General features: G+C 36.1%; 1 non-coding gene across 1 annotated transcript; it reads left to right on the top strand.

The window, feature by feature from the left end:
• Window positions 1-10,398: 10,398 nt before the first annotated feature.
• LOC128294908 (small nucleolar RNA R71) lies at window positions 10,399-10,506 on the top strand. Its single transcript, XR_008285215.1, has one exon. It is a non-coding gene; the product is annotated as a small nucleolar RNA R71 (small nucleolar RNA).
• Window positions 10,507-10,757: the final 251 nt, after the last annotated feature.

Below are 10,757 nucleotides of genomic sequence, written 5' to 3'. Positions count from 1 at the left end.
TACTATAACTTTGGTACCTATAAGATATGAGCGGAATTTGTCAAAAGCAAAGACTATAGCAAATAGTTCCTTTTCAGTTACCGTATAATTGAGTTGAGCTCCCGTCAAGGTTCTACTTGCATAGGAAATGGGGTGGAACACCTTATTTTTTCTTTGACCCATCACGGCTTCAACAGCATAATCATTTGCATCGCACATCAATTCAAAAGGTGTGCTCCAATCGGGTGTAATAATTATTGGGGTTGAGATTAACCATTTTTCAAGCTCTTCAAAAGCTTCTAAACATGCTTTGTTAAAATCGAACACTGCATCTTTCTCTAACAACAAACGCAATTGTAACACCTCTTACTCGTATCTGACGTCAGGACAGGGTTTGAAGCGTTACCGGACTTAAACGTACCCAATTTCGTAAAATCGGGCCATAAAATTTCATTTAAATTAAAAACATTCACTCACATGTATAATGTCCCTTCATGAGCTACCGAGGCTCTAAACATGCATTAAAGGTAGTTTGGGACTCAACTGAGAACTTTTGAAAGTTTTAGGAAAACTTAGAAAAATTTTCATGAAACAGGGTCACATGCCCGTGTCCTCAGGCCATGTAACTCTTTGTTTATGACATCAGCAAAACAAATTGAACCACATGGCCAAGCCATACGCCCGTATGCTAGGCCGTGTCCTCCACACGGCTGAGACACATGGCCGTGTCTTTACCCGTGTGGCTAGCACTTAGGCTAATGTCCAAGCATTTTTGTTTCCTTAACCCTTCACATGCTTAAACACTTCATAAACATGTGTTATAACACTGATTTAATGGTTACACATCCTTTATTAAGACTCAAAAATAGAATTTGCATGGCTACATACATGTGAATCACATACTCATTTAATACCAAGTCTAAACACGTCTATTCATATTATTTTGGCTTTACCATTTTAATCACTCTTATACTCTTATACCATGTTCAATAGCATACCATTTAATCTCAACAAAATCAGCAAGCATACATATCATGATATCATCTAATCATAGCAATCAAGCCAAATCATATAACCACTTCACAGGGCAATATCACATAACTTGGATAATTAGGCTTACCAGCCATGACCATCATAAGCCAGATCTCATGGCTATATACAATGTACTAATATAAGCCAACATTTTGGCCTAATCATAAGAACACATATCAATAACTAAATAACTTCATTCATACACTTACAATTTGTCCCTGATATAGGCTTACAAGGCTCAAAACAACCATCGGTAGGGATTCAAAACTAAATCGAAGACTTTGGAAAAGTTTAGGAGATTTTCCCTAATACAGAGCCATTCACTTGAAGACATTTAAGATTCATCAATACCCCGAAAGTGATAGATTGATAGTGTGATGCTGCCTCCGACGATTTCCAACCCTGAGCTAACCTGACAACACTAAAAGAAATGTAAAGGAGAGGGGTAAGCTTTATAGCTTAGTAAGTCCATATGAAAATAATAAGAAATTTATTAACATACTTTTACCAAATTCTTACGACATGTTCTCATTGTAACACAATCGAATTTACACATAATTCCACTATTTGCTCAGATTCCAGTCAAGCTATCTACTCGAGTCATAGTAGCTAAAATATTTATAACTTAAGCTACGGAACTATAAATTAAGATCCCCTAATTTTTCCTGAAACTAGAATCACATATATTCTTACCATAAAATTTTCAGAATTTTTGGTCAAGCAAATAAGTACAGTTTATTCTTCAAATTTACCTCTATTCTGCTGTTTGACAGCTTTGACCTTTCTTTACTAAAATTCATTTATCTAATAGTACGAGATTCGGATAATGTTCCCATCTATTTCTATTGAAAATAGACATATTAAGAATTTATTCATATAAATTATAGCCCATAATTAATTTTTTAAAATTTTTTTAGTGATTTTACAAAGTTAAGACAAGGGAGCCCAAAATCACTCTAACCCTATCTCACAAAAATTCAAATATCTCATAATATGAAATTCTTTTTTTACACTATTTCCTCTATGTGAAACTAGACTCAATAAGCTTTAATTTAATATTTTATTCAATCTCTAATCTGATTTCCATAATTTTTGGTAGATTTTCAAAGTCAGACTACTACTGCTGTCCAAAACTGTTTTAGTGCAATATAATGATAACTATCATAAGTTCATTTTCAACTAATCATGAACTCACCATTTCATGGATTCCATGTTCAATTACACAATGTAAGTTAGCATGATATTGCAACAAAATTGATAATCATAATTCATACATCTTAGCTCATCGATGTCTCAACATTTCAAAGTCTCAATAATCATAAACTTAGTGTACATACTTGTACCCCTCGTAGTATAGTATACAACCATACCTTCCGTAACATGTCCTCCTCGAGGTTTCCCTTACATCATCCATCGTATTACCCGTTGAACACTTGGAATATTATTGGATACGCTGAAATTCGCACATAAGTGCCACATATACAAAGGTAGCCAAAGCTACCACATAACATGTAACGCTCACGAAGGAGCTATTCACGGGCTTGCTCATATAAACTATCGGTCTGTAACTACACAGGCTGCTCACAAAGCTGTCAGGTACCCGACCACTCAAGGATTACCTAGCCACTAGTAGGACACACAAGACCATTGCCCGGAACTCAATCACATGTATCGCATCCATTATGAACTCAGACCACTCAACGAGCTCGGATGCCACATATATCATGAACCCAGAACACTCAACGAGTTCGGACTTCTTAATTCCTAGTGACATGTCACTTGTATCCTAGACTTTTCCTAAGATTCAAATGGGATTTTTCGATACTACATCTCTGTCGAACTTACTCAAAGTGTCTATCTCACTATCCATAGTACTAATTGCCTATTCATGGCATAATAAGGCATAACTCAAATAGCAAATAAGCTTTTATAAATTTACATCATATATATCACCTATTTCATATATCACTTGTCATATATCATTATTTTCTTGCATTTCATGTAATATTCTTCCATGTCATATTTCCACGTCATGTATACCATTCCATCAACTTTTCCAATGTATTCAATCATACAATTTATGCAATAATAGTAAAGAATTATAATTCAAACATAACATTGCATTATTATCATACGAACTTACCTCGAATCCGAGCACGACTAATTATTTCATTTTAGTCTACAATCTCGTACTTTTCCGATTTGAGCCCGAATCTTGGTTTTCTTGATCTAACATTTTAGATATAGCTTATTAGGACTCACATTATTCATATAGACCCAAAAATTATATTATGGCAAAATTATATTTTTGCCCCTAAACTTTGTCATATTTACACTTTTTACCCAAGGCTCGTAAAATGATTTTCATTCAATTTCTTTATTCTTTGAGCCTAATCAAATCATTTTCATAACTATAGCAGCCCAAAATTTCCACTAAATCACACTTTTATGACAAATTTTATAACTTTTACAATCTAGTCTTTTTAAGCATTTTCACCGAAAATCACTTAGCAAAAGTCATTTTTTTAACACCCAACTTTCATTTTCTACCATTAGACATCAAAACACATGCATATCACTCATGGGTAAATTTTTAAACATGAACCCTAGCTCAAAATAATGGTAGAAATAGGTAAATCGAGTTACTAGGACTTAAAAAATGTAAAGAACATTAAAAACAGGGTTCAGGATCACTTACAAATGAGCTTGGAAGCTTGAACCAAACCCTAGCCATGGCTTCCATGGTAGATTCGGCTGGTACATGAAGAAGATGGACAAATTTGGCTTATTTTGACTTTTTAATTCTTTTAATTATTAGATTACCAAAATGCCCCCAACTTAAAAATATTCTATTTCACCCATTTCATGTCTATTTTTGTCGAAAAATTAACCAATGGTCTAATTACCATTTAAGGACCTCCAATTTAAAATTTCAAAACAATTTGACACCTCTAACATGTAGAACTTAACTTTTGCACTTTTTACAATTTAGTCCTTTTGACTAAATTGAGTGCGTAAACGTCAAAATTTTCAAACGAAATTTTCACGAAATCATCTCCTGAAATTGTAGACCATAAAATTATAATAAAAATAAGTTTTCTTATGTTTGATTTGTGGTCCCGAAACTACTATTTCGACTAGGCCCTAATTCGGGATGTTACAACAACGGTTTCGAAATTTTCGAAAATTTTTTTATAAACCTTCGGTAAAAACCGGCATGGCCTAAGAAACTTTTGACTCATTTCACATTCATTGGGGCTGGTAATCTTTCAATTACGTCCACCTTTGCTTTGTCTACTTCAATTCCTTTCTTTGAAATTCTATGCCCTAAGATAATCCCTTCCTTAGCCTTAAAATGACATTTCTCCCAGTTAAGGACAAGATTCGTCTCTTCGCATCTCTTCATTACCTTAGCTAAATTAATCAAACAAATATCATAAGTGTTACCAAAAACAGAAAAATCATCCGTGAAAACCTCAACAAAGTTTTCAACCATATCAGTGAATATTGTCATCATGCATCGTTGAAAGGTTGCAGGTGCATTGCATAAACCAAAAGGCATTCGCCTAAAAGCAAACGTACCATACGGACAAGTAAAGGTTGTTTTATGTTGGTCTTCTGGGGCTACAACTATTTGGTTATATCCCGAATAACAATCTAAAAAATAATAGAATTCATTACCTGCCAGTCGATTTAACATCTGATCCATAAAAAGCAACGGAAAATGGTCCTTCTGAGTGGCTTTATTTAGTTTTCTATAGTCAACACAAATTCTCCAACCAGTAATAGTTCTCGTTGGGATTAACTCGTTATGCTCATTCTCAACAATCGTAATTCCACCTTTCTTCGACACACACTGCACTAGACTTACCCACGACTTATCTGAAATAGGATAGATGATTCCTGCATCTAACCATTTGATCACTTCCTTTCTCACAAATTCCTTCATAATAGGATTGAGCCTCCTTTGCCCATCAATTCGAGGTTTTTCACTTCCTACAGAATAATCTCATGCATGCAAAATGAAGGGCTTTTACTTCGAATATTAGCTATGGTCCAACCAATTGAGTTCTTAAATTTCTTTAGAACAGAAATTAGTTGCTCCTCTTATTCTTTGGTCAGTTCTACTGAAATAATCACAGGCAAAGTGGAACAGTCATGTGACAGCCTTAAAATGACCCTAGTCGGAATGTGGTTTCGGGACCACAAAATCGAGGCATAAAAATAATTTAATATTTATTTTATTGCCTATAATATGTGTTAACTCATGTGTGACAATTTTGATGTTTTAATTTAGAGTTATAAATGTGAATTTCACTAGAAAGGACCTAGTAGAAAACTTTGAAAGTATGATGGGGAAATGTGTGATGACTAATTTAAAGCATGCATGCAAAACAATGGCCTTGCATGTCAAATATCCCTCTTTTTATAGGAGGTGGCGGCCATGACAAGGAGTATGGGCAAAACATGTCATGAAACATGTTTTGTTGGTGCATTAGGGAGAAACATTAAACTAAGGGTATGGGTAATAAAAAAATGAAAAAAAAATGTGTGTGAAGGCTTCTCCCCTCCCCATTGCCGTGTATTGAAGAAAAGAAAAGAAAAAAAATTGCTCATCCATTTCATTCTCTCTTGACCGAAAATACTAAAGAGGAAGGAAGGAATTTTTGCTTCATGTTTGGTTTGGAAGGGGATTAGGAAGAGATTTGGCTATACTTGCATCAAGATTAAGGTATGTTTGAGGTTGTGCCATGGGATTCATGCATGTTTTTAGTTGCTAGCTTGATGTTTTATTAGCCCATGGTTCAAATCTTTGCTATGTCATGGAATGATATTCGCCAAAGTGGATGTGGTGTTAATGCCATTGCATGCTAAATATCAAGCTTGATAATGATACATGTGATGGGGATTGAGGACTCTTAGATTTTCTTTTAGCATTTTTGAATGAGATACTAAGTTCTTTGTTTAACCATGACCAAATTGAAACGGTATGGTGTTGTGGTGTATTCGCCATGGTATATCCATAAGTATGATTCATGCATGTTGCATGGTAGGTAAGATTTGAGCTTTGGATATGTGTTTATATTTGGATATAAGCAACTTGAGATTCGCCCTTGCACCTACATGAATATATGTTTGCACATGATGTATTGGTATAACATATATACTATTTCAAGGTGTATATTAAGCTTGTGATGATGTTTGGTTATGAAGGAAATGATAGATGTGTATTGAGTTACAATATGGAATCGTTAGTTAGTAAAATGTATGCTGTTTTTTTTGTGTGGTATTAAGTGTATAATTGGCCTCAACATGGACATGCATATTCGGCCACATGAGGGAAATGGTGTGCATGCATTCGGTTAGAGGCAAGCATATTGATGCCTATTCTTGGCTTAGAAAATCCGCTAAGGAGAGTACTAACTAATGTGTTGAGTTGATTCATGATTTCGTACATATGTGACTTTAATGTCTAATGAAAATATGTGGGCTAAGTACCTTGAATTCCTCTTTCGATGCTCAAATGATAAAACCAATTTATTTGTTAAATTAATCTCAAGAGCAAAGGGGAGCTAAATCCGATAAGGGGAAGGAAAAAGTCGTCGACTAGCCGTCAAAATCGTTCGACCACGTCCGAGGTAAGTTCTCGAGTAATGGAACTTAGATTATGATTTGATTAGATCATGCTCTTTGTGTGTGGCTATTGAGCCGAAATTGCAAATGTGATAAGTGACTTGTGTTTGAATTTTGCTAATGAGAATGAAATACGAATGTGTCATGATTTATTGATAATTGTCCTGGCCTTTTTGAATGATGTCCGGCTAAGTCCCGAAGGCTTTGTGTTAAGTGACCATATTCGGACTAAGATCCGAAGGCGTTAGTGCGAGTTAATAAATCCGGGTTAAGCCCGAAGGCATTTGTGCGAGTTAATAAATCCGGGTTAAGCCCGAAGGCATTTGTGCGAGTTACTAAACTCGGGTTAAGTCCCGAAGGCATTCGTGCGAGTTACTATAACCGGGGTTTGTCCCAAGGCATTTGAGCTAGTCGTTATATCCGGTTAAATTCGAAGTACGTGATTCAAGAACGGCGTTCTTGCTGTAAAAATTTCAGTTAATACGCTTGAAAATTCTAGCAATGAGGTATGTTCGTATGTGCTTGAAATTAGTTGATTCCTTGAATGATATTCGCTCGATCGAGTAATGAGCTTCGGTATTTGGCTAAGATGATCCCTTATGTATGAATATAGGGGTTGGAATGTGAAATAAGTATGACATTGAGAATTTGTGCATACGAAATTATCCGTTAGCTATATGATTGCTATGCTTTTGTTGTCTGGAATCCTTGCTCAAACTTACTAAGCATAAATTGCTTACTCCGCTTCTCTGTTTCTCTTTTATAGATTTTGCTCGTTAGCTATCGGATTCGGGATCATCGAAGTCGAAGTCATCCACACTATCAAAGCCCTTTTGGTATTCTTTTAGTTGAACTCTGGATATGGCATGTATAGGACTACCCTTTGCTGTTTTTCAAATACGTTTTGTGATGTATGTGTGTACAGCCATGCGAAAATGGCTCGTAAAAGTGGGGTATGGCATTAGACTATTTGTGTTTATGTATATATGTATGGTTTCATGATGTGAGCATGGACTGGAATGGAAGTGTTGGGCAAATGATCAGCCATTGGAATGGCTAAATATGAGTATATGTGGACCTATGTATGACAAAACTCTAGTTGGTCCATGGAAACCACGAAATAGGTAAAGTTTACCTTGAAAACAGATACGGACAGCAGCAGTGGTGAGCATTTGAAAAATCACTAAAATTTGTAGGAATGGAATTAAATAGTGAATAAATTATGTAAATGAACCTTGATGAATCTACTTTCATATGGAAGAAACGAAACGGTCATATGAGTTATATGTTAAGAGATATTAAAGTTCTCGTGAAACAGGGCCAGAACGGTTTTTGGATCCCCTGTTCCGAGTTTGGAAATTCATTGTAAATTAAACAGAGATGATTAGGAGTCATGCCATATATTTATAGATTTCTCTTTGAGTCTAGTTTCTAAAGAAACAAACAGCATCAGTATTGAAGACCTGTACCGGAAGATATCCAATTCGGAATGCATAAAGGTCAGTGTAGTCGAACCTTGGAATAGGGGAGACTTTAACTAATAAACTGTACTAATTGGCTGGACCAAAAATTATAGAAAACAATTTGTGGATGGACATGTGAGTCTAGTTTCGGGGAAAAATTACAAAACTGATTTTTGAGTTTTGAAACTCAAGATATGATTTTTAAGGCAACAGTGATGCAGTAACCAGCTTGTCTGGAAATTTTTAAATGGACAGTGAAAATGATTAAGTTAAGTTTGTGTGCACCTTGTGTTCGACTCCGGTAACGGACTCGGGTACGGGGTGTTACAAGTCACCTAAATAAACGTATTTCAAAAGGAAAGGAAGTACCTTTAGTTCGAGTGTAGGTGGTTCTTCGATTGACAATTTGGGTTGCACAAATTCTCTGACTTCTAACTCCAACGATTCAAACCGTGTGGATTGAATAAAATTTCTCGGATTGGCTTCCACTAGAATAATGTTTTCTTCACTTTCTTCATCCTCCAAAAGGTCAAACCCTAAGGCTTTCTCCAATGGATCTTCTTTAAAATTGCTTTCCATAGAAATCAAGGTTTCCAACTCTTCCATAACTGAACACTCTTCTGTCGGATCAGTAAATTTCATTGCTTTAAGAATGTTAAAAGTTACCTGATCATCTTGAACTCGCATGGTGAGTTCGCCTTTCTGTACATCAATTAACGTTCTTCCCGTGGCTAGGAAAGGTCTCCCAAGGATAATTGGCACTTCATTAACTGCTTCAAAATCTAGAATAGTGAAATCAGCAGGAAAAATAAATTTATTGATTCTTACCAAAATATCCTCGATCTTTCCTTTGGGGTATGCTAAAGATCGATCCGCTGGCTGGAGTGTCACAGTTGTATGTCTTACTTCTCCTATCCCTAGCATCTTGAAAATAGACTTAGGCATCAAGTTGATACTTGCTCCTAAGTCACACAAAGCTTTACCGCAGTAAGATTCACCAATGTTACAGGGTATCATAAAGCTTCCTAGATCTTTCAATTTTGGTGGCAGCTTGTTCTACAGGAATGCACTGCACTCCTTTGTTAGGGCGACAGTCTCATACTCACTTAGTCGTTTCTTTTTGGATAGTACATCCTTCATAAACTTCACAAAATTCAAAATTTGTTCTAAAGCCTCCACCAATGGAATATTGATGTGTAATTGTTTCAAAACATCCAAAAACTTCTTGAATTGCACCTCCTGTTTCTACTTGTGTTGCTGCAATCTTTGCGGATATAGAGGTGATGGAACTTTCAATTGAATCAGAAAACTCTTCTAAGTAGGTAAATCTGTATCCAAAGCAAATGTTAAAGTATCTGAATTCACTAAGTTAGGATTTACCTTGTCAGTCTTTGCAGTTTCTGATTCCTTTGGTGTAGGAATTTCAACAGCTAGTTGACTTTCCTCTTTTTCAACAGGCTCGCCTTCGACATCAATCAATCGGGGTTCCAGAATTTTACCACTTTGCAATGCCACTGCCTTGATATGTTCTTTACCTAAGTTTCTTGGATTCTCAGTATTGCTCGGCAATGTTCCTTGCGGTCTATTACGAAGCTCCATAGCTAACTACCCCATTTGGTTTTCCAAAATTTTTAGTGTTGCTGCTTGGCTTTGGATCAAAGGGTCATTCTTTCCCATGTATGCTTTCAACAAGTTCTCCAAACCATTTGATGATTCAGCTTGAGGTGATTTTGGAGCTTACTGATTAAACCCTTGAGATTGGTTGGGTCTATGTTGCCATAAGTTGTTGTTTGGTCCATTTCCTTGGTTGCTCCAAGAATTAGGATGATTATGACATGAAAGATTATAGAAGTTGGACTGGGGTCCTTGTCCACTCCTATTTTGATGTTGGTTCCCTACATAGTACACTGACTCGAGATTTAATGAGCAATTCTCGAAAGAATAACCTTCCCTACAGTACACACAAGAAACTACTTCAAATGGACTTGGTGGCTGAGCTGCAAAATTATTAGCACTATTAGCGGTAAACTGCTTTAACATAGAGGAAATAGACGATACTTGAGCTGATAACGAAGTGAGAACATCAACTTCATGAACTCCGGCTACACGTCTTCCTGAAGCTGTTTGATTTTTTGGCCATTGATAGTTATTACTTGCGCTCCTCTCGATGATCTTATAAGCCTCATTATAAGACTTAGACAAAATTGCACCATTCACAGAAGCATCTACCATCAATATTGTATGTACATTGAGACCATTATAGAATGTCTCCAACTGGATAAAATAAGGAATCCCATGATGAGGACACTTACGAAAGTAACTCCTTGAATCGTTCTCAAGCCTCACACAAAGACTTGTCATCCAATTGTTGGAAAGTTGTGATCTCATTGCTCAACTTAGTGTTCTTGCTAGGCGGGAAATACTTAACCAAAAATCTCTCTGCTAATTCTTGCCATGTAGATATGGAACTTGGTGGCAATGAATTGAGCTATGCTCGTGCTCGATCTCTCAACGAGTACAGAAACAACTTCAACCTCAGTGTGTCTTCAGTCACACTGACTATCTTAAATGAATCACTCACCTCCATAAACAATCGAAGGTGGAGATGTTGATCTTCCGTGGGCATACCACTAAATTGGCCTATCGTTT

The sequence above is a fragment of the Gossypium arboreum genome, chromosome 6, assembly GCF_025698485.1.
Source record: "Gossypium arboreum isolate Shixiya-1 chromosome 6, ASM2569848v2, whole genome shotgun sequence".
Taxonomy (NCBI): Eukaryota; Viridiplantae; Streptophyta; class Magnoliopsida; order Malvales; family Malvaceae; genus Gossypium; species Gossypium arboreum.
Note: the sequence above shows the minus strand (reverse complement) of the source record. Positions and strands in the feature narration are given on the sequence as shown.